This window comes from Arachis hypogaea, chromosome 2 (genome assembly GCF_003086295.3).
Source record: "Arachis hypogaea cultivar Tifrunner chromosome 2, arahy.Tifrunner.gnm2.J5K5, whole genome shotgun sequence".
Lineage (NCBI taxonomy): Eukaryota > Viridiplantae > Streptophyta > Magnoliopsida > Fabales > Fabaceae > Arachis > Arachis hypogaea.
The window spans coordinates 83,115,538-83,136,450 of NC_092037.1; the positions used below are offsets into that span (position 1 = coordinate 83,115,538).

The 20,913-nt window shown below is 35.6% G+C and overlaps 1 non-coding gene across 1 annotated transcript; it reads left to right on the forward strand.

Annotated features, from left to right (window-relative positions):
• The first annotated feature begins 9,690 nt into the window (after positions 1–9,690).
• On the forward strand, positions 9,691–9,798 carry LOC112763046 (small nucleolar RNA R71). The gene has a single exon (XR_003182810.1). It is a non-coding gene; the product is annotated as a small nucleolar RNA R71 (small nucleolar RNA).
• The last annotated feature ends 11,115 nt before the right edge of the window (positions 9,799–20,913 follow it).

The window sequence follows — 20,913 nt, forward strand, 5'->3', positions numbered from 1 at the left end:
TTCAAGTTTCAACTACCCACCCACTTTATCACTACACACTTTTTTTGGTCAAAAAGTTTGCTGTTTTACAAATCTAGTAAAAAAAAAATACCGATCATATATTAAATATTTTTTACACATGTATAAAAATATAATTATTATTAATTATTTATGTATTTAAATTATTTTTAATTAATAAAAGAAAAAAACACATTTAATTGTTAAAAAATTACTAATATCAAAGCAGTATTTATTATAAAGAAGATAAACGCAGTGACACTAAAATTGTAAAAAAATATTTTATAGACAACAATATTTATAGAGATTACATGTAAATAAAATTATTTATCGAAAAAAATGAAAATTTAGAAAAATTATTATGTTGTATTCTAAAAATAAATCAAATTATTTGCTATATATAGCTTATTATTTAACATGCCTAAAATGTAAATTTATTATTTTTGTTTTGAATTAAAACTTTTAGATCATGGGTAATTTTTTATAGTACTTTTTACAATTTAATTTGAAACAAAAATAAAATTTCATAAAGTGACTTAATTTATTCTTAAAGTGCATGAAAGTTTCTCAGTAGATTTGATTTGGAAGGAAAGTTTACTCCAACACAATTTTTTTTTATGTTAGATATAAATATGTCTTTTAAGATACAATTTTGAAGATATAAAATAATTTTGTTTTAATAATGGTAGGTAAGTTTGTCTCAATATTGGAAATTGTTTCGGAACTCTTTAAAATAGTAGAGGGTAAATTACTCTCTCTTATACATATATAATTATGAATAATAATTAGGAGTCATAAACTACTATCTAATTTTAAATAAAGAAAGCTTTGGACTTTTTTTATCTTTTTGATATTTTTAAAAATTAAATAGAGTATGAATTAGAACTCTTACGTTACTCACATATTATTCATAGAATAATTAAGAGAGTAATTTAGTGATAACTATTTATATGAAAATATTTTCATCTGAAAAAAATAACTATAAATAACTGTTACATAATTTAATATAAATAGTCATCTAATTTAATATTCTCAATAATTTTTCTACTTATTTATTATTTGTGTATCTAAAACTCTAAAGTCCTAAACCAACTTGCTATCTTACTTGACCTGATATTCCGCAACTACAATAAATCCTAATTAATAATTTCTTAACAATTTAACTACTAACCCAATTTTCTTTCATAAAAGACGTTGGCCCAAAAGACGAGTTGCCTACTAATAAACGCATTCAGAACATTGAAATAGGTGTTTCTGTAGTGAATTGCATGGCATGGCTAATTTCCCATGAGGTTGGCCATTTTTACAATTTATCTTTTGTGGAAAAATATGCCTTTGCACACCTTTTTCTCCTTTTATTCCGTTCTATTTTGCTTCTTGTGTAGAATTCATAATTAGCCTTCAATGTTTTTAGTAAAGTGGTAGCCAAAGTGTCTAACTTTTAAATGGCTCTGAAATCATTCAAATTATGGTATGATTACTGAGCAAAAGTCAAAATTATTTGATAGTTTTTATTAGAGACATTCTTACCTTCAATCTTCTTCAACAAATTTCACATGGAATTATTGATAATTGGATAAAATGAAAAAAAGGGAATATTTTAGAAATAGTTTTTTTTATAGATTTTAAATAAAAAATATTTTAATTATTTTTTAACTAAATTATCTAAACATAAATTGATTGTTATATAATCTAGTATTTAAAAAAAAAACAACAATACAAATAAGTAATTATTAAAATAATTAACTTTAATTTTTTAGCATTCTTGAACACACATACAAATTTATAGCATAACACTTAAATTTTAGGATAATTCACATGTTTAAAATAAATAGAGATTAAAATTATATAAATACAATTTCCTAAACTGCATTTTAGCCATATGCCTATTCTATGTAATTCATTATAGCCAACAAAATTTTTAAAATTTTCACGTAAAAAATTACATCCTATCACTAATTACAAAAAAATTACCTCCTATCGCTAATTACGAACAAATATGCATAACATGTAATCCGCAACAGTAGACAAAGGATTATACAAAAGATATGAAGCTCCACAAACCACGATAGCCTATAGCAGATTATGCATGAAGTGGAGGAATCACATAAGACAACCCCCGAAGATGAATTCAGTTTCCATTCTTGTCACTAAACAATTGAATTGAGAATAGCATCATAATGTAAGCACGAGCATAGTATATATGTGCAATTTGTCCTCATTAGCATCGGCTGGGAGCATCTTAGCCTCTCATGAAACCATGCAAAGTGAATCGTCATCTACTTGACTTTATTTGGTAGCGGTAGTTCACCAAATATCTCCTTAAACCACTCCTACACTAACTTCCTGTTAGCCATGAACTGCGAAAAGTCCAAGAGACACCCACTAACAGCCTCACCATCAACATGTAACCCCAACTGATACGCCACTTCCTGCAGTGTGATGGTGCACTGTCTGAACGGCATATGGAAGGTGTGCATCTCAAGACGTCACCTCTCAATAAATGTACTAACCATAAGCTCATCTAGTCTGAACCAATGGTTATTCAGTCTAGCCAAGTGATACAATCCAACAGACTCCAAGCATGTAGAGCCATATTTTGTTGCCTCCTAACACCATAAATACACCTAGCCGGCTGCATTAAACACGAAAAATAAATAAGTACTACAACGACAAATCTATCTCTAATCAAGAGATAATTTATTTTATTATAACAGAGTACAAATTACAGTACCACTACAAGAAAGTCATCGAATAATGTCGGATTTACCGATTGATTTTCTAGATAAATCCGATGGTATAAACCTCGTCGAAAAATACCTACCGACGGATATTTAGAGTCAAACACTAATTTTCGTCAGAACTAGCGACTAAATATAGGTGGTAGTAATACAATCCGTTAAAAGCTACCATCAAATTAGCGTTGGTGCCATGTTGTCAGTATCCGCGCTATTTTACCGTCAGATTAATCTGATAGAAATGCCAACGAAAATTTTTTGGAGATTTTTTTTAAAAAGAATTGGCTATTGCGGTCGGTAAAATCTGATGGTAATACTGATGGAAGTATTTTTTATTTTTTTAAAATATAGTCATTTTCTATCCATTTATAGCGTAACCTGATAACAAGCATAATTGAAATAGTGCTTTAAACTTAAAGTGAAGTATCAAGCATCCAACGTAAAAATAGAGAATGATGGTAATTGATATATCTAAATAATGTTAATTACATTACATTCTTATCAAAGTTTGCTAAAGAATTATACATATCATAAAAATATATTTACATTAATCCTATTCAAATTTATCATCTTCTTTCTCTGGTTCACTATCCTCTTCTTCCGAGGTAGTTTTCTGATCAACGAACCCGTCTTCCTCTTCTTCGTCTACATCAACCTCGTCTTCTTCTTGAAGATTTCCGTCCTGTTGTGGTAGTGCATTGGTGCACGAAATTGTGATCAATACTTTTCACAACTCAAATAATCCCCGGTGATGAAACAAAAAACTTGGTATTCAATACCATGGCATAAACACAACTTCGCACAACTAACCAGCAAGTGTACTGGGTCGTCCAAGTAATAAACCTTACGCGAGTAAGGGTCGATCCCACAGAGATTGTTGGTATGAAGCAAGCTATGGTCACCTTGTAAATCTCAGTCAGGCAAACTCAAATGGGTATGGTGATATACGAATAAAACTATAAAGATAAAGATAGAGATACTTATGTAATTCATTGGTGGGAATTTCAGATAAGCGTATGAAGATGCTGTCCCTTCCGTCTCTCTGCTTTCCTACTGTCTTCATCCAATCCTTCTTACTCCTTTCCATGGCAAGCTTATGCAAGGGTTTCACCGTTGTCAGTGGCTACCTCCCATCCTCTCAGTGGAAATGTTCAACGCACCCTGTCACGGCACGGCTATCCATCTGTCGGTTCTCGATCAGGCCGGAATAGAATCCAGTGATTCTTTTGCGTCTGTCACTAACGCCCCGCCTTCAGGAGTTTGAAGCACGTCACAGTCATTCAATCATTGAATCCTACTCAGAATACCACAGACAAGGTTAGACCTTCCGGATTCTCTTGAATGCCGCCATCAGTTCTAGCCTATACCACGAAGATTCCGGTTAAAGAATCCAAGAGATATTCACCCAATCTAAGGTAAAACGGAGGTGGTTGTCAGGCACACGTTCATAGGTGAGAATGATGATGAGTGTCACGGATCATCACATTCATCAAGTTGAAGAACAAGTGATATCTTGGAACAAGAACAAGTGGAATTGAATAGAAGAACAATAGTAATTGCATTAATACTCGAGGTACAGCAGAGCTCCACACCTTAATCTATGGTGTGTAGAAACTCCACCGTTGAAAATACATAAGAACAAGGTTTAGGCATGGCCGAATGGCCAGCCTCCCAATGAGGGTTCAATCATCAAAACATGATCAAAAGATCCAAAGATTGAAAGATCTCCCTTATACAATAGTAAAAGGTCCTACTTATAGAAAACTAGTAGCCTAGGGTGTACAGAGATGAGTAAATGACATAAAAATCCACTTCCGGGCCCACTTTGTGTGTGCTTGGGCTGAGCATTGAAGCATTTTCGTGTAGAGACTCTTCTTGGAGTTAAACGCCAGCTTTTGTGCCAGTTTGGGCGTTTAACTCCCATTTTGGTGCCAGTTCCGGCGTTTAACGCTGGAAATTCTGAGGGTGACTTTGAACGCCGGTTTGGACCATCAAATCTTGGGAAAAGTATGGACTATCATATATTGCTGGAAAGCCCAGGATGTCTACTTTCCAACGCCGTTGAGAGCGCGCCAATTGGGCATCTGTAGCTCCAGAAAATCCACTTCGAGTGCAGGGAGGTCAGAATCCAACAGCATCTGCAGTCCTTTTTGGTCTCTGAATCAGATTTTTGCTCAGGTCCCTCAATTTCAGCCAGAAAATACCTGAAATCACAGAAAAATACACAAACTCATAGTAAAGCCCAGAAAAGTGAATTTTAACTAAAAACTAATAAAAATATACTAAAAACTAACTAGATCATACTAAAAACATACTAAAAACAATGCCAAAAAGCGTACAAATTATCCGCTCATCACAACACCAAACTTAAATTGTTGCTTGTCCTCAAGCAACTGAAAATCAAACAAGATAAAAAAAAGAAGAGAATATGCAATGAATTCCAAAAACATCTATGAAGATCAGTATTAATTAGATGAGCGGGGCTTTTAGCTTTTTGCCTCTGAACAGTTTTGGCATCTCACTCTATCCTTTGAAATTCAGAATGATTGGCTTCTTTAGGAACTCAGAATCCAGATAGTGTTATTGATTCTCCTAGTTAAGTATGATGATTCTTGAACATAGCTACGTATTGAGTCTTGGCCGTGGCCCAAAGCACTCTGTCTTCCAGTATTACCACCGGATACATACATGCCACAGACACATAATTGGGTGAACCTTTTCAGATTGTGACTCAGCTTTGCTAGAGTCCCCAACTAGAGGTGTCCAGGGTTCTTAAGCACACTCTTTTTACCTTGGATCACAACTTTATTTCTTTCTTTTCTCTATTTTTTTCGAAAATTTTTTTTCTTTTTCTTTTCTCTTTTTTTTTTCACTGCTTTTTCTTGCTTCAAGAATCATTTTAATGATTTTTCAGATCCTCAGTAACATGTCTCCTTTTTCATCATTCTTTCAAGAGCCAATATTCATGAACCACAAATTCAAAAGACATATGCACTGTTTAAGCATACATTCAGAAAACAAAAGTATTGCCACCACATCAAAATAATTAAACTGTTATAAAATTCAAAATTCATGCAATTCTTTTCTTTTTCAATTAAGAACATTTTTCATTCAAGAAAGGTGATGGATTCATAGGACATTCATAACTTTAAGGCATAGACACTAAGACACTAATGATCACAAGACACAAACATAGATAAACATAAGCATAATTTTCGAAAAACAGGAAAATAAAGAACAAGGAAATTAAAGAACGGGTCCACCTTAGTGATGGCAGCTTGTTCTTCCTCTTGAAGATCCTATGGAGTGCTTGAGCTCCTCAATGTCTCTTCCTTGTCTTTGTTGCTCCTCTCTCATGATTCTTTGATCTTCTCTAATTTCATGGAGGATGATGGAGTGTTCTTGGTGCTCCACCCTTAGTTGTCCCTTGTTGGAACTCAATTCTCCTAGGGAGGTGTTTAGTTGCTCCCAATAGTTTTGTGGAGGAAAGTGCATCCCTTGAGGAATCTCAGGGATCTCATGATGAGTGGGGTCTCTTGTGTGCTCCATCCTCTTCTTAGTGATGGGCTTGTCCTCATCAATAGGGATGTCTCCCTCTATGTCAACTCCAACTGAATAACAGAGGTGACAAATGAGATGAGGAAAGGCTAACCTTGCCAAGGTAGAGGACTTGTCCGCCACCTTATATAGTTCTTGAGCTATAACCTCATGAACTTCTATTTCTTCTCCAATCATGATGCTATGAATCATGATAGCCCGGTCTATGGTAACTTCGGACCGGTTGCTAGTGGGAATGATTGAGCGTTGAATAAACTCCAATCATCCCCTAGCCACGGGTTTGAGGTCATGCCTTCTCAATTGAACCGGCTTCCCTCTTGAATCTCTCTTCCATTGGGCGCCCTCTTCACATATGACTGTGAGGACTTGGTCCAACCTTTGATCAAAGTTGACCCTTCTAGTGTAAGGATGTTCATCTCCTTGCATCATGGGCAAGTTGAATGCCAACCTTACATTTTCCGGACTAAAAACCAAGTATTTCCCCCGAACCATAGTAAGCCAATTCTTTGGATCCGGGTTCATACTTTGGTCATGGTTCTTGGTGATCCATGCATTGGCATAGAACTCTTGAACCATCAAGATTCCGACTTGTTGAATGGGGTTGGTAAGAACTTCCCAACCTCTTCTTCGGATCTCATGTCGGATCTCCGGATTTTCACTCTTTTTGAGTGAAAAAGGGACCTCGGGGATCACCTTCTTCAAGGCCACAACTTCATAGAAGTGGTCTTGATGCACCCTTGAGATGAATCTCTCCATCTCCCATGACTCGGAGGTAGAAGCTTTTGCCTTCCCTTTCCTCTTTCTAGAGGTTTCTCCGGCCTTGGATGCCATAAATGGTTATGGAAAAACAAAAAGCAATGCTTTTACCACACCAAACTTAAAAGGTTTGCTCGTCCTCGAGCAAAAGAAGAAAGAAGAGAGTAGAAGAAGAAGAAATGAGGAAGAAGGGAATGGCTTTGTGGTTCGGCCAAGAGGGGGAGAAGTGGTGTTTAGGTTGTGTGAAAATGAAGGAGTGAAGATGGGTTTATATAGGAGTGGGGAGAGGGGTAAGGTTCGGTTAAGTGAGGGTGGGTTTGGGTGGGAAAGTGGTTTGAATTTGAATGGTGAGGTAGGTGGGGTTTTATGAAGGATGGATGTAAGTGGTGAAGAGAAAGATGGGATTTGATAGGTGAAGGGTTTTTGGGGAAGAGGTGTTGAGGTGATTGGTGAATGGGTGAAGAAGAGAGAGAGTGGTAGGGTAGGTGGGGATCCTGTGGGGTCCACAGATCCTGAGGTGTCAAGGAGAAGTCTTCCCTGCACCAAATGGCAAGCAAAATTGCATTTTTAGCCAATTCTGGCGTTAAACGCCGGGCTGGTGCCCATTTCTGGCGTTTAACGCCAGCTTCTTGCCCTTTTCTGGCGTTTAACGCCAGTCTGGTGCCCCTTTCTGGCGTTAAACGCCCAGAATGGTGCCAGATTGGGCGTTAAACGCCCAACAGCTAGCCTTACTGGCGTTTAAACGCCAGCACGCTCTCCTCCAGGGTGTGCTGTTTTTCTTTCTGCTTTTCATTCTGTTTTTGCTTTTTTCATTGATTTTGTGACTTCTCATGATCATCAACCTACAAAAACATAAAATAACAAAAGAGAATAGATAAAATATAACATTGGGTTGCCTCCCAACAAGCGCTTCTTTAATGTCATTAGCTTGACAGAGAACTCTCATGGAGCCTCAGAAATGCTCAGAGCTATGTTGGAACCTCCCAACACCAAACTTAGAGTTTGAATGTGGGGGTTCAACACCAAACTTAGAAGTTGGTTGTGGCCTCCCAACACCAAACTTAGAGTTTGACTGTGGGGGCTCTGTTTGGCTCTGTTTTGAGAGAAGCTCTTCATGCTTCCTCTCCATGGTGACAGAGGGATATCCTTGAGCCTTAAACACAAGGGATTCTTCATTCACTTGAATGATCAATTCTCCTCTATCAACATCAATCACAGCCTTTGCTGTGGCTAGGAAGGGTCTGCCAAGGATGATGGATTCATCCATGCACTTCCCAGTCTCTAGGACTATGAAATCAGTAGGGATGTAATGGTCTTCAACCTTTACCAGAACATCCTCTACAAGTCCATAAGCTTGTTTTCTTGAGTTGTCTGCCATCTCTAATGAGATTTTTGCAGCTTGCACCTCAAAGATCCCTAGCTTCTCCATTACAGAGAGAGGCATGAGGTTTACACTTGACCCTAAGTCACACAAGGCCTTCTTGAAGGTCATGGTGCCTATGGTACAAGGTATTGAAAACTTCCCAGGATCTTGTCTCTTTTGAGGTAATCTCTGCCTAGACAAGTCATCCAGTTCTTTGGTGAGCAAATGGGGTTCATCCTCCCAAGTCTCATTCCCAAATAACTTGTCATTTAGCTTCATGATTGCTCCAAGGTATTTAGCAACTTGCTCTTCAGTGACATACTCATCCTCTTCAGAGGAAGAATACTCATCAGAGCTCATGAATGGCAGAAGTAAGTCCAATGGAATCTCTATGGTCTCATTTTGAGCCTCAGATTCCCATGGTTCCTCATTAGGGAACTCATTGGAGGCCAGTGGACGTCCATTGAGGCCTTCCTCAGTGGCGTTCACTGCCTCTCTTTCCTCTCCAAATTCGGCCATGTTGATGGCTTTGCACTCTCCTTTTGGATTTTCTTCTGTATTGCTTGGGAGAGTACTAGGAGGGAGTTCAGAAATTTTCTTGCTCAGCTGACCCACTTGTGCCTCCAAGTTTCTAATGGAGGACCTTGTTTCAGTCATGAAACTTTGAGTGGTTTTGATTAGATCAGAGACCATGGTTGCTAAGTCAGAGTTATTCTGCTTAGAACTCTCTATCTGTTGCTGAGAAGATGATGGAAAAGGTTTGCTATTGCTAAACCTGTTTCTTCCACCATTATTATTGTTGAAACCTTGTTGAGGTCTCTGTTGATCCTTCCATGAAAAATTTGGATGATTTCTCCATGAAGGATTATAGGTGTTTCCATATGGTTCTCCCATGTAATTCACCGCTTCCATTGAAGGGTTCTCAGGATCATAAGCTTCTTCCTCAGATGAAGCTTCCTTAGTACTGCTTGGTGCATTTTGCATTCCAGACAGACTTTGAGAAATCATATTGACTTGTTGAGTCAATATTTTTTTCTGAGCCAATATGGCATTCAGAGTGTCAATCTCAAGAACTCCTTTCTTCTGACTAGTCCCATTGTTCACAGGATTCCTTTCAGAAGTGTACATGAATTGGTTATTTGCAACTATTTCAATCAGCTCTTGAGCTTTTGTAGGCGTCTTCTTCAGATGAAGAGATCCTCCAGCAGAGCTATCCAAAGATATTTTGGATAGTTCAGACAGACCATCATAGAAAATATCTATGATGCTCCATTCAGAAAGCATATCAGATGGACACTTTCTGATTAATTGTTTGTATCTTTCCCAAGCTTCATAGAGGGATTCTCCTTCCTTCTGTCTGAAGGTTTGGACTTCCACTCTAAGCTTACTCAATTTTTGAGGTGGAAAGAACTTTGCCAAGAAGGCATTGACTAGCTGTTCCCAAGAGTCCAGGCTTTCTTTAGGTTGAGAGTCCAACCATGTTCTAGCTCTGTCTCTTACAGCAAAAGGGAATAGCATAAGTCTGTAGACCTCAGGGTCAACCCTATTAGTCTTGACAGTGTCACAGATTTGCAAGAACTCAGCTAAAAACTGATGAGGATCTTCCAATGGAAGTCCATGGAACTTGCAATTCTGTTGCATTAGAGAAACTAATTGAGGCTTAAGCTCAAAGTTGTTTGCTCCAATGGCAGGGATAGAGATGCTTCTCCCATAGAAGTCGGGAGTAGGTGCAGTAAAGTCACCCAGCACCTTCCTTGCATTGTTGGCATTGTTGTTGTTTTCGGCTGCCATGGGTTATTCTTCTTTGAAGATTTCTGTTAGGTCCTCTACAGAGAATTGTGCCTTAGCTTCTCTTAGCTTTCGCTTCAAGGTCCTTTCAGGTTCAGGATCAGCCTCAAAAAGAATGCTTTTGTCTCTACTCCTGCTCATATGAAAGAGAAGAGAACAAGAAAATGTGGAATCCTCTATGTCACAGTATAGAGATTCCTTTAGGTGTCAGAAGAAAAGAAAAATAGAAGGCAGAAATAGAAAATTCAAACTTATCAAAGAAGATGGAGTTCGAATTTTGCATTAAGGAATAGTGTTAGTCCATAAATAGAAGGATGTGAGAAGAAGGGAAGTAATTTTCGAAAATTAAGTAAAAGATTTTGAAAACATTTTGAAAAAAACTTGATTGATTTTCGAAAACCAAGGGTGGAAAAGAAATCAAGTGATTTTTGAAAAAGATTTTGAAATTAGAAATTAAAAAGATATGATTGAAAATTATTTTGAAGAAAGATGTGGTTAAGAAGATATGATTGATTTAAAAAGATGTGATTTGAGGAGATATGAATTGAAAAACATTTTAAAAAGATGTGATTTTGAAAATTAATGACTTGGCTATCAAGAAAAGATATGATTCAAACATTAAACCTTTCTCAACAGAAAAGGCAACATACTTGATATGTTGAATCAAATCATTAATTGATAGCAAGTATCTTTGAAAATAGAAAGAAATTGATTTTGAAAAAGATTTGATTGAAAATATATGATTTGAAAAAGATTTGATTTTGAAAAACTTTGAAAACTTAGAAAAAAATTGATTTGAAAACAAAATCTTCCCTCTTGTGCCATCCTGGCGTTAAACGCCCAGAATGGTGCACATTCTGGCGTTTAACGCCCAAAACTATACCCTTTTGGGCGTTAAACGCCCAACCAGGTACCCTGGCTGGCGTTTAAACGCCAGTCTGTCCTTCTTCACTGGGCGTTTTGAACGCCCAGCTTTTTCTGTGCAATTCCTCTGCTGAATGTTCTGAATCTTCAATTCTCTGTATTATTGACTTGAGAAGACATAAATTAAAAATATTTTTGGATTTTTAATAATAAGGAATAATCAAAATGCAACTAAAATCAAATAACAATGCATGCAAGACACCAAACTTAGCAGTTTGTACACTGCTGACACTAATGAGAATGCATATGAGACACATAAACACTCAAGTCAAAAGAATTCAAAGATCAGAGTAAGAAATCATCAAGAATTACTTGAAGATCCTTAAGACACATGAATGAATGCATGCAATTGACACCAAACTTAAAATTATACTCTAGACTCAAACAAGAAATATTTTTGGATTTTATGATTTTGTAAAAATTTTTTGTGCTTTTTCGAAAATAAAGTGGAAAAAAAGTATCAAAATTCTTAATGAGAATTCCAGGAATCATGCAATGTTTAGTCTAAGACTCCGGTCCAGGAATTAGACATGGCTTCACAGCCAGCCAAGCTTTCAGAGAAAGCTTCGGTCCAAAACACTAGACATGGCCAATGGCCAGCCAAGCCTTAGCAGATCACTGCTCCAACAGCAAGATTGATAGAAATCAACAAGCTCTTGTGATGATAAGTTGAAACCTCGGTCCAATGAAATTAGACATGGCTTCACAGCCAGCCAGACTTCAACAAATCATCTTGAAACACTAGAATTCATCTTCAAGAATTCTAAAAAAAAAAATACCTAATCTAAGCAACAAGATGAACCGTCAGTTGTCCAAACTCAACAATCCCCGGCAACGGCGCCAAAAACTTGGTGCACGAAAGTTCACAACTCAAATAATCCCCGGTGATGAAACCAAAAACTTGGTGTTCAATACCATGGCATAAACACAACTTCGCACAACTAACCAGCAAGTGTACTGGGTCGTCCAAGTAATAAACCTTACGCGAGTAAGGGTCGATCCCACAGAGATTGTTGGTATGAAGCAAGCTATGGTCACCTTGTAAATCTCAGTCAGGCAAACTCAAATGGGTATGGTGATATACGAATAAAACTATAAAGATAAAGATAGAGATACTTATGTAATTCATTGGTGGGAATTTCAGATAAGCGTATGAAGATGCTGTCCCTTCCGTCTCTCTGCTTTCCTACTGTCTTCATCCAATCCTTCTTACTCCTTTCCATGGCAAGCTTATGCAAGGGTTTCACCGTTGTCAGTGGCTACCTCCCATCCTCTCAGTGGAAATGTTCAACGCACCCTGTCACGGCACGGCTATCCATCTGTCGGTTCTCGATCAGGCCGGAATAGAATCCAGTGATTCTTTTGCGTCTGTCACTAACGCCCCGCCTTCAGGAGTTTGAAGCACGTCACAGTCATTCAATCATTGAATCCTACTCAGAATACCACAGACAAGGTTAGACCTTCCGGATTCTCTTGAATGCCGCCATCAGTTCTAGCCTATACCACGAAGATTCCGGTTAAAGAATCCAAGAGATATTCACCCAATCTAAGGTAAAACGGAGGTGGTTGTCAGGCACACGTTCATAGGTGAGAATGATGATGAGTGTCACGGATCATCACATTCATCAAGTTGAAGAACAAGTGATATCTTGGAACAAGAACAAGTGGAATTGAATAGAAGAACAATAGTAATTGCATTAATACTCGAGGTACAGCAGAGCTCCACACCTTAATCTATGGTGTGTAGAAACTCCACCGTTGAAAATACATAAGAACAAGGTCTAGGCATGGCCGAATGGCCAGCCTCCCAATGAGGGTTCAATCATCAAAACATGATCAAAGGATCCAAAGATTGAAAGATCTCCCTTATACAATAGTAAAAGGTCCTACTTATAGAAAACTAGTAGCCTAGGGTGTACAGAGATGAGTAAATGACATAAAAATCCACTTCCGGGCCCACTTGGTGTGTGCTTGGGCTGAGCATTGAAGCATTTTCGTGTAGAGACTCTTCTTGGAGTTAAACGCCAGCTTTTATGCCAGTTTGGGCGTTTAACTCCCATTTTGGTGCCAGTTCCGGCGTTTAACGCTGGAATTCCTGAGGGTGACTTTGAACGCCGGTTTGGGCCATCAAATCTTGGGCAAAGTATGGACTATCATATATTGCTGGAAAGCCCAGGATGTCTACTTTCCAACGCCGTTGAGAGCGCACCAATTGAGCTTCTGTAGCTCCAGAAAATCCACTTCGAGTACAGGGAGGTCAGAATCCAACAGCATCTGCAGTCCTTTTTGGTCTCTGAATCAGATTTTTGCTCAGGTCCCTCAATTTCAGCCAGAAAATACCTGAAATCACAGAAAAACACACAAACTCATAGTAAAGCCCAGAAAAGTGAATTTTAACTAAAAAATAATAAAAATATACTAAAAACTAACTAGATCATACTAAAAACATACTAAAAACAATGCCAAAAAGCGTACAAATTATCCACTCATCATGCATCGTCATGTAATCCAAGGTCAATGATATCATCATCAATAATAGCCAAGCTAAGGGTAATCGTCTCACCGGTATCAACCACAATTTTTGAAAGAGTTGGGTCATCAATCTGGTAAGGTTCCTGACCCTCTGTCTTATCATCAGACTCGATGCAGCTTCTTGGCTTATTCTTAACCACGCCACCCAACTAGACTTACATGAATTTGGATAAGGAAAAAAGTACCCTTGTCGTGCATTTTGAGGTAGAATTAAAGGATCATAGTGCCTATATTTCCTGGTTAAATTAATTTCAGTGATATCGTAGTCCTTGTACTTTCGTGTTCTTTGTCGCGAACTAGGATTATACCATTTACATTTAAACACACACACCTTGTACGTAGTGTGACAAAAATGTTCTAATTCAATTATGTTGTGCAACACACCAAACCAATGAGAATGACCACCGCCTGAATCCCCACGAATCCAAACTCCGGAGTTATCTATTTTCTTTTCTATCAACCACTATAAGATATGGAACTGATATCCATTAACATTGTACATCGGGTACCTAGTACCCTTATTCATTGGGCCCCAACTAAGAGTAACTAGTTCCGAATTTGTTGTGCCAGATAAATGCACGCTGATGTATTCTCCGAACCAACGTGAAAAGTTGTTCAATGAGGTATCATGATTTGCCTCTTGAAATAACCTATACGATGGAATAGGATAAAGAAGTTTTGACTAGATTAAGAAGTTAGAATGTTACTTATTGCAATACTTATGAGGACTTGATAAACTCACATGAGGTACGGTGAAATCTGGTCACAGTTAAGCAATATATGCAGATGTTCGGCATCGATTTGTTCCACCCAACGAAGATTCTTTTCGCTCATCGTTCCTTGCAACCGTTGTTCTATGTGACTCAACATGAGGCTAAAGGAAACAAGGGTTTCGAGAAGGCGCCCCTACACGACCTTCTCTCACTTCCGTCCTAAAACGATATCCTAGGAAAAGTAAGTCGAACATAAAACTTAAATAATTGATTATAGTTAGAGATAGAAAATCTACCTGAAATATGGATGCACAGAATACGGAAGAAGAGAAATCCAATTAATTTCAGAGAAATACCACCATCCCAATAAAAAAGAAAACTTATTGAACTCATAAGGTGAAACTAATTAATTCAACAAACTACACAAAGTCATCCACCAATAATGTGGACCACTCTTAATCTCACCCTATTTAACCTACCTTAACTTAATTATAATTTCTATTTACGTTAAATTACAATAAGAAATCATAATCACAAACTTCATTACCCTGCTTTAATCGATAATTTGATAATAAAATACATAACAAAATCCTAAACTCACAAAAAAATATGACAACATTAAAAACCCCAAACCAAAGCCTAACAACAAACTTCATTACCATAATTTAATCAATAATTGGGTAAAATACCTAACAAAATCCTAAAGTCACAAAAAAAATATGAAAAATAGTAAAAATACTATACCAAATTCTAATCACAATTTTTATTAACTTAATCAATAATTTCATAAACTATTTAATAAAATAAAACTAAACTCACATAAAAATCTTTAAAAAATTAAAAAAGTATACCAAAATTACCTCTGATGATAGCTGCAGGATGCTAGAGGTGTGGTGGTAGCAAGAGTGATGGCGACACCGATGGCAGTGGCCACGAAAAACAGCGGCTGCGTTTCCCACCTTTCTAGCAGTGACCAACAGCTCCAACAGTAACAACGTCTAGCGGCGGCTGCACTAGAGGCTCTGGCAAGTTGCAGCGATGCCGGCAGTACCTCCTCCGACGAGAGAACACGAGATGAGAGAGAGAGAGAGAAGAGAGAGAGAGAGAGAGAACTCGAACAAGTGAGGGAGAAAGGGCTTCGCGTTTAAATTTAGCTCCAACTTTACCGTCGGATTAACGTTATCCATATGCCCAAAACGGCAACGCAACGTTTCACTAAACAAGGTTATCATCGGATTTACCCACCGGTAAATCGGGCAGTAGTGAGCGCGCCAAAATTTATTTCTTTCCCTCAAATATTACCGTTGGAATATAAATTTCGACGGTAATATTTTAAGGTGACGAATTTATTGCAAAATCCGATGGAAAACTCGCCGCTAACGTTCGACGCTATATTCGATGGTACTCATCGTTTTTCTTATAGTGTAGTAAGTACTAACCTCTTTATTGATGTTTCCAACAACGTGAGCAATACCGTTCAATCAGTACAAACGATTTTTTTCTTGCATGACCCCACCAAAGTATGGTATTCACGTGATTCTCTCCCTGAGAATCTCTCACTCACAAAACTCCTGGCTCACTCAAATGAATAATATGTGACTCACCATCGCAGTTTTATAATGCTACAAAGCGTGAACCGCAACCGTCCAAAGAGGTTTAAGTCTCTATAAACCGTGACAACCGCTAGCAGTTTTAGGACATAATTTTTTCATAATCCGTAGTTGGTCAAAGCGGATTACACACACATTTTCGTTCTTCTAATTAATCCATGATGGTGGATGGTGCTTTATGGGGTTTCGATGGTTTAACATAATCTGCAATGGAGGATGATGGTATATGCTTTGATAGTTGTCACACGTAATTCACGATTTGTTACGATTTTGCATGATAATTCCTAAAAATCTATATGTTATAGCAGATTATATAGATTAGGGTTAGGACCCAGATATATGCGGTTTAAAAATATTGTATTTATGTAATTTTAATTTTCATTTATTTTAAACAATATAAATTACTCAAAATTTTATTTAATAGGAATAAAAGAATATTTAAATATTTTACATTTTGGCTCATACTATAAAATATAAATATTGGTAATTTATTTAGACCAAAAAATATTTAACATATTTTGTATTTCGATTTTATTTTTGAATAAATTTACATAGTAACATGGGAAGTAGCAGACCGTACATAGGTAATTAACTATTTAACTGCATGAAAATTTTATCTTATATATATATATATATATATATATATATATATATATATATATATATATATAAGCTACGAAAGGTTTTTTACTTCTTTTTTCATTCGATGTCAAATAATTAAGTTGCAATACGCATTCAAAATTTATATATGTTCAAAATTCTCCATCGCTAGTAGCATGTTGAGCAACAACTAACACAACCACCATGTTAGTTCCTGTTTTATGTCTCGTGGGATTAGACAATAACAAAGAAACGCACGTGATATGACAAAGCACAAGTTGATTCGGAAAAATAAAGAACAAACAATATGGGAAACGCCGATAAATGGGAGAGATAGGTATTTTTTCAGAATACGTGAAAGATCAGAGGTGACAATTTGTGGTGGAGAATTTTAACAATTTATTTTCGCACTTATTTTACCCAAAATAATTTTTAAAAAATTTTATTTTATCCAAAATAATTCCAAAAAAATTAGTAGAGAGATAGAATGTGATAATTTTTAAGTATATTATTATTTTTAAATATAACATTGTTTAAAAAAAATAAAATTAGAGAGTCTAATTTTAATTTAAGAAAAAAAAAGTTTTTAAATTTTTAACTAGAAGACAAATAAGTGTTTTTGATTAATTGAAAATATAAAATTTTATTTATCTTCTAAAATACGAAACATCTAGATTCATGTGAAAAATCTATGTCTTCGTATATTTTGAATGGAGGGATTTAAATGTCTCATATTTTAAAAAGTAATGGATGTTTTTATTATATTTTAATTAGTCAAACACTTATTTATTTTCGAATTAAAAAGTCAAGACTTATTTATTATTTTTTTAATTTAAAAAATATTTTAATTTTTCAAAAAAGAAATTGTAAAGTCCAATTTCAATTTTAAAACATTGTAATTCTTTTATTTTCAAAAATGAAAATTAAAATGTCTAATTTCAATTAAAAATGTTTAATTTTCAAAGACCGTAAATCAAAAAGTCCGATTTTTTTATTTTTTCTAAAAGAATTAAACAATGTAAATCGGTGTATACTATTTTTGCACACCATCATTTAGCCAAAAAGAAATTATTGTCTCCAATTTCTGTATATCCATAACAGTTAATTTCACACCACTATTATCATTCTCTTGTCATACACACATATAAATTATTTTGAAGATAATAACAAAAAATAATGAGCATTTTTTTCTAATCAAGTATTTAAGATTAGTTTAATAGTTTATAAGTTTTAAAATTTCAAAAATTATTTTTAGTTTATGAAACACATGAAAGTTTTTAATCACAAGCATCATAAGTACTCTATAATTATAGAAGGTATTGTAATAATCTCTTAAAATATTTACTAAGGGAAAAATTAGTAAATATTAAAAGCTTTTCAAATTTAGAATTTCATATGGGAGATCAATTCAAGAAAAAAAATTCAATATTTTAAAATCCAGAATACTATAAGGACAAATTCATAAACTTTAATTTTAAGAGTAAAAATACATAATCAAGAATTCACGGAGCTAAAGCAATTTGTCAATTAAAAAATTATTGTGATGCCAAGATTGAACCACATACATTCAAGGGCGTGATGAGGGTGTGTGATTCAATTTGTGAGTAGAATTCAGTTATTTTTTTTTATTTGTTGCACAATATCCATTGAGAAGCTATAAATACACAACTTTATCAAAGCATAGATGCTTATATTTTAAAGAGAATGAACAGTGTCCTATATATAATATACAGTGGGTTCGTATTATTTCAAACAATGCTTGTAATTTGAAACTATAGTATGCAAAATAGTTTTTGATCCAATAACTAATCAAAGCCAACTAGGAAGGAAAAAGATGGCTTAAATATGCATATATGTTTGAAGTTAGAAACATAGAATGAGCGGAAAATAGTGAAAACAAAGACGAATTCAAAGGCAACTACAAAATGGTTGGGAATGAGAACAAGGATCAAACCGATGACATACAACACGTGGAAGTTGTGGTAAACATAGTAGTAAGTCAACATTCATTACGATGCATTTGAATATGCAAATTTAGCAATATATCATAATAATGGTAAATGGAAGCTGCCATGCAGATTGCCTATATGTTTTGCATGCTATATATATATTAGAGGATTATTAGAATTTATTATTTTTTGTCATCAGTTAGTTATTAATATTTAAAAGTATAAGATAAAATATATTATTAAATTATTAGACTAAAAAAATTAAATTAAAAGAATTAAATTGTTAAATTAATGACTAAATAATAGCCAAAATCAATATATTCTAATGATCTCCAATCCTAACATTTGTTCAATATATTCTATTTAATTTCCTAAAGAGATTCAAAGTGTATGTCGTACTTGCACAAACTTATTGTCAGCATGAATAGATAAGATGTATATATGTTTATTGTTTTCTAATATTATATTTTGCATATCATTCAATATATAATGCATAAATATTGTACCAATGTTGTCGATGACAAGCTATGCTAGGATGAAGCGTGAATATAATATGTATTATCAGTAATTGCGTGTGTGGCGAAGTATAAACATAATAGCCTAGTTAGATCGAACAGGAAAAAGTGGGTTATAGCATTTGATAGATGGTTAACATTGCTAAGGTCACACGACCATGAACCTAATTAAGTGTATATATTTTATATTGAAGAGGGCATGTATTCTCCTAATTATGATACTATTGGAGTAACTTTTTATTGATTGAATGAGTTATTTACTAGGAAGAGTGTTGACACTCGCGAGCTAATTAATACTTGCAGATATATTTTCTTTGAAATTATGGCTCAACAACTTAAAGCAAATCACAGCACATGTGAAAATACACAAGTGATTCATTTTGATAACTAAATAAGAATATCAAAGTTTGTGAACTTCCTAGTGGTACAAAATACACGGTGAATCTTAAGTAGCGATACTATGAGTATGGTCTATGGTTCTAAAAATCATACCAGATCGGCAAGTTGGATCAGTTTAATTGCAAATCGACGATATTAATGATTCGGTCAAACATGTGAAACCATTCATCAAAAAATTAGTAGAGAATTGTTGAACCGGCTGATTTGAAAAAAACGATGTTTGTTTTAGGCTTGTTAAGTGTTTGAAGACTATGCGTTTATTCCATGCCTCTCATTTCGCTAATTTGCTTCTCACTTCTCTCACTCCTCACTCTCCCTTCTCCAACCCTAGCCTCTTCGAACTACTATCGCCGCCCGTCCATTGAGTCACTGCCCTCAAGTCTCCAACCCCTGCTCTCTTCTTCTACAAGCCCGGCCCATCTGTCGTCTTCGTCTTCTCGCCGTTGTCTTCATTTTCTCGCGGATGTCTGGTCAGCATCGTCCGTCCATCAATAATCTGTCGATGTCATCTTTGAAGGTTAATGGCTCAGTGTTCGCTTGTTCTTCATTTTTTTTTTGTTTTTTATGCTCTGTTTCTATCTTTCGAAGCTATGTGGCTGTGTTTTTAATTTTATCGATTAGCTCTAATTCTGTTATGGTGCTATTTCGTGTGTTGTGATTTTATGCTCTGTTCAATGTTCTGCTATGCTGCTGTTTTGTGGGTTGTGATTATTTTGTGTAGTGATGTGCTGCTGGAGAGTGATGCGCTGCTTTGTGTTTTGTGATTAATTCTGCTTGGGTTGTGGGTTTTTGACTGCATTTCTGGAGTTATGTGTAGTTAGAGAATTAGTGCCAATTGCTTGATTAATTAATCACATGAGACACTAATTAGAATAATTTTTCACTTGAAGCCTTGAATATGGGAATGTTATAAACAATGTCATTTTATTCTACTGTAATATTCGTGAACATTGTCGATTTAAACTGCTAAGCAACAACTTGCTTTCTGATTTTGTTATAATTTATTTTGATTTGTTGGGTTAGAAGATTCTAATTTCTGAATTCTGATATATGAATACGGCTCCAAATAGAAGACAATGTGTGTGTTAATTATGCAATTTGATTTTGTAACTGTATGTTTATTTAGGAACTTATAAGTAAAAAGTGGGACTTAATGTATAACCGCTTGAAGTATATAATTTTATTCTTTTTTTTATATTGTTATCAATGTACAACTTATGATCTCTCTCTCTATCTCTCTTCTCTCTCTGCCACCACCACCAGCTTCCATTATCACCACCAGTGATGTCCATCGTGGTCACTGTCAGTGCCCCTTCTGTGCCACTACTAGTGATGTCTAGCGCGACCACCATCTCTCTCATCTCTCTCTCTTCTCTCACTACCACCGGCCTCCATTATATTGTTGTTGCCACCACCGTCACTGCCACCGCCACTATTCCCATCTCTGCCGTCGTGAATGGGTGCTGTGTGA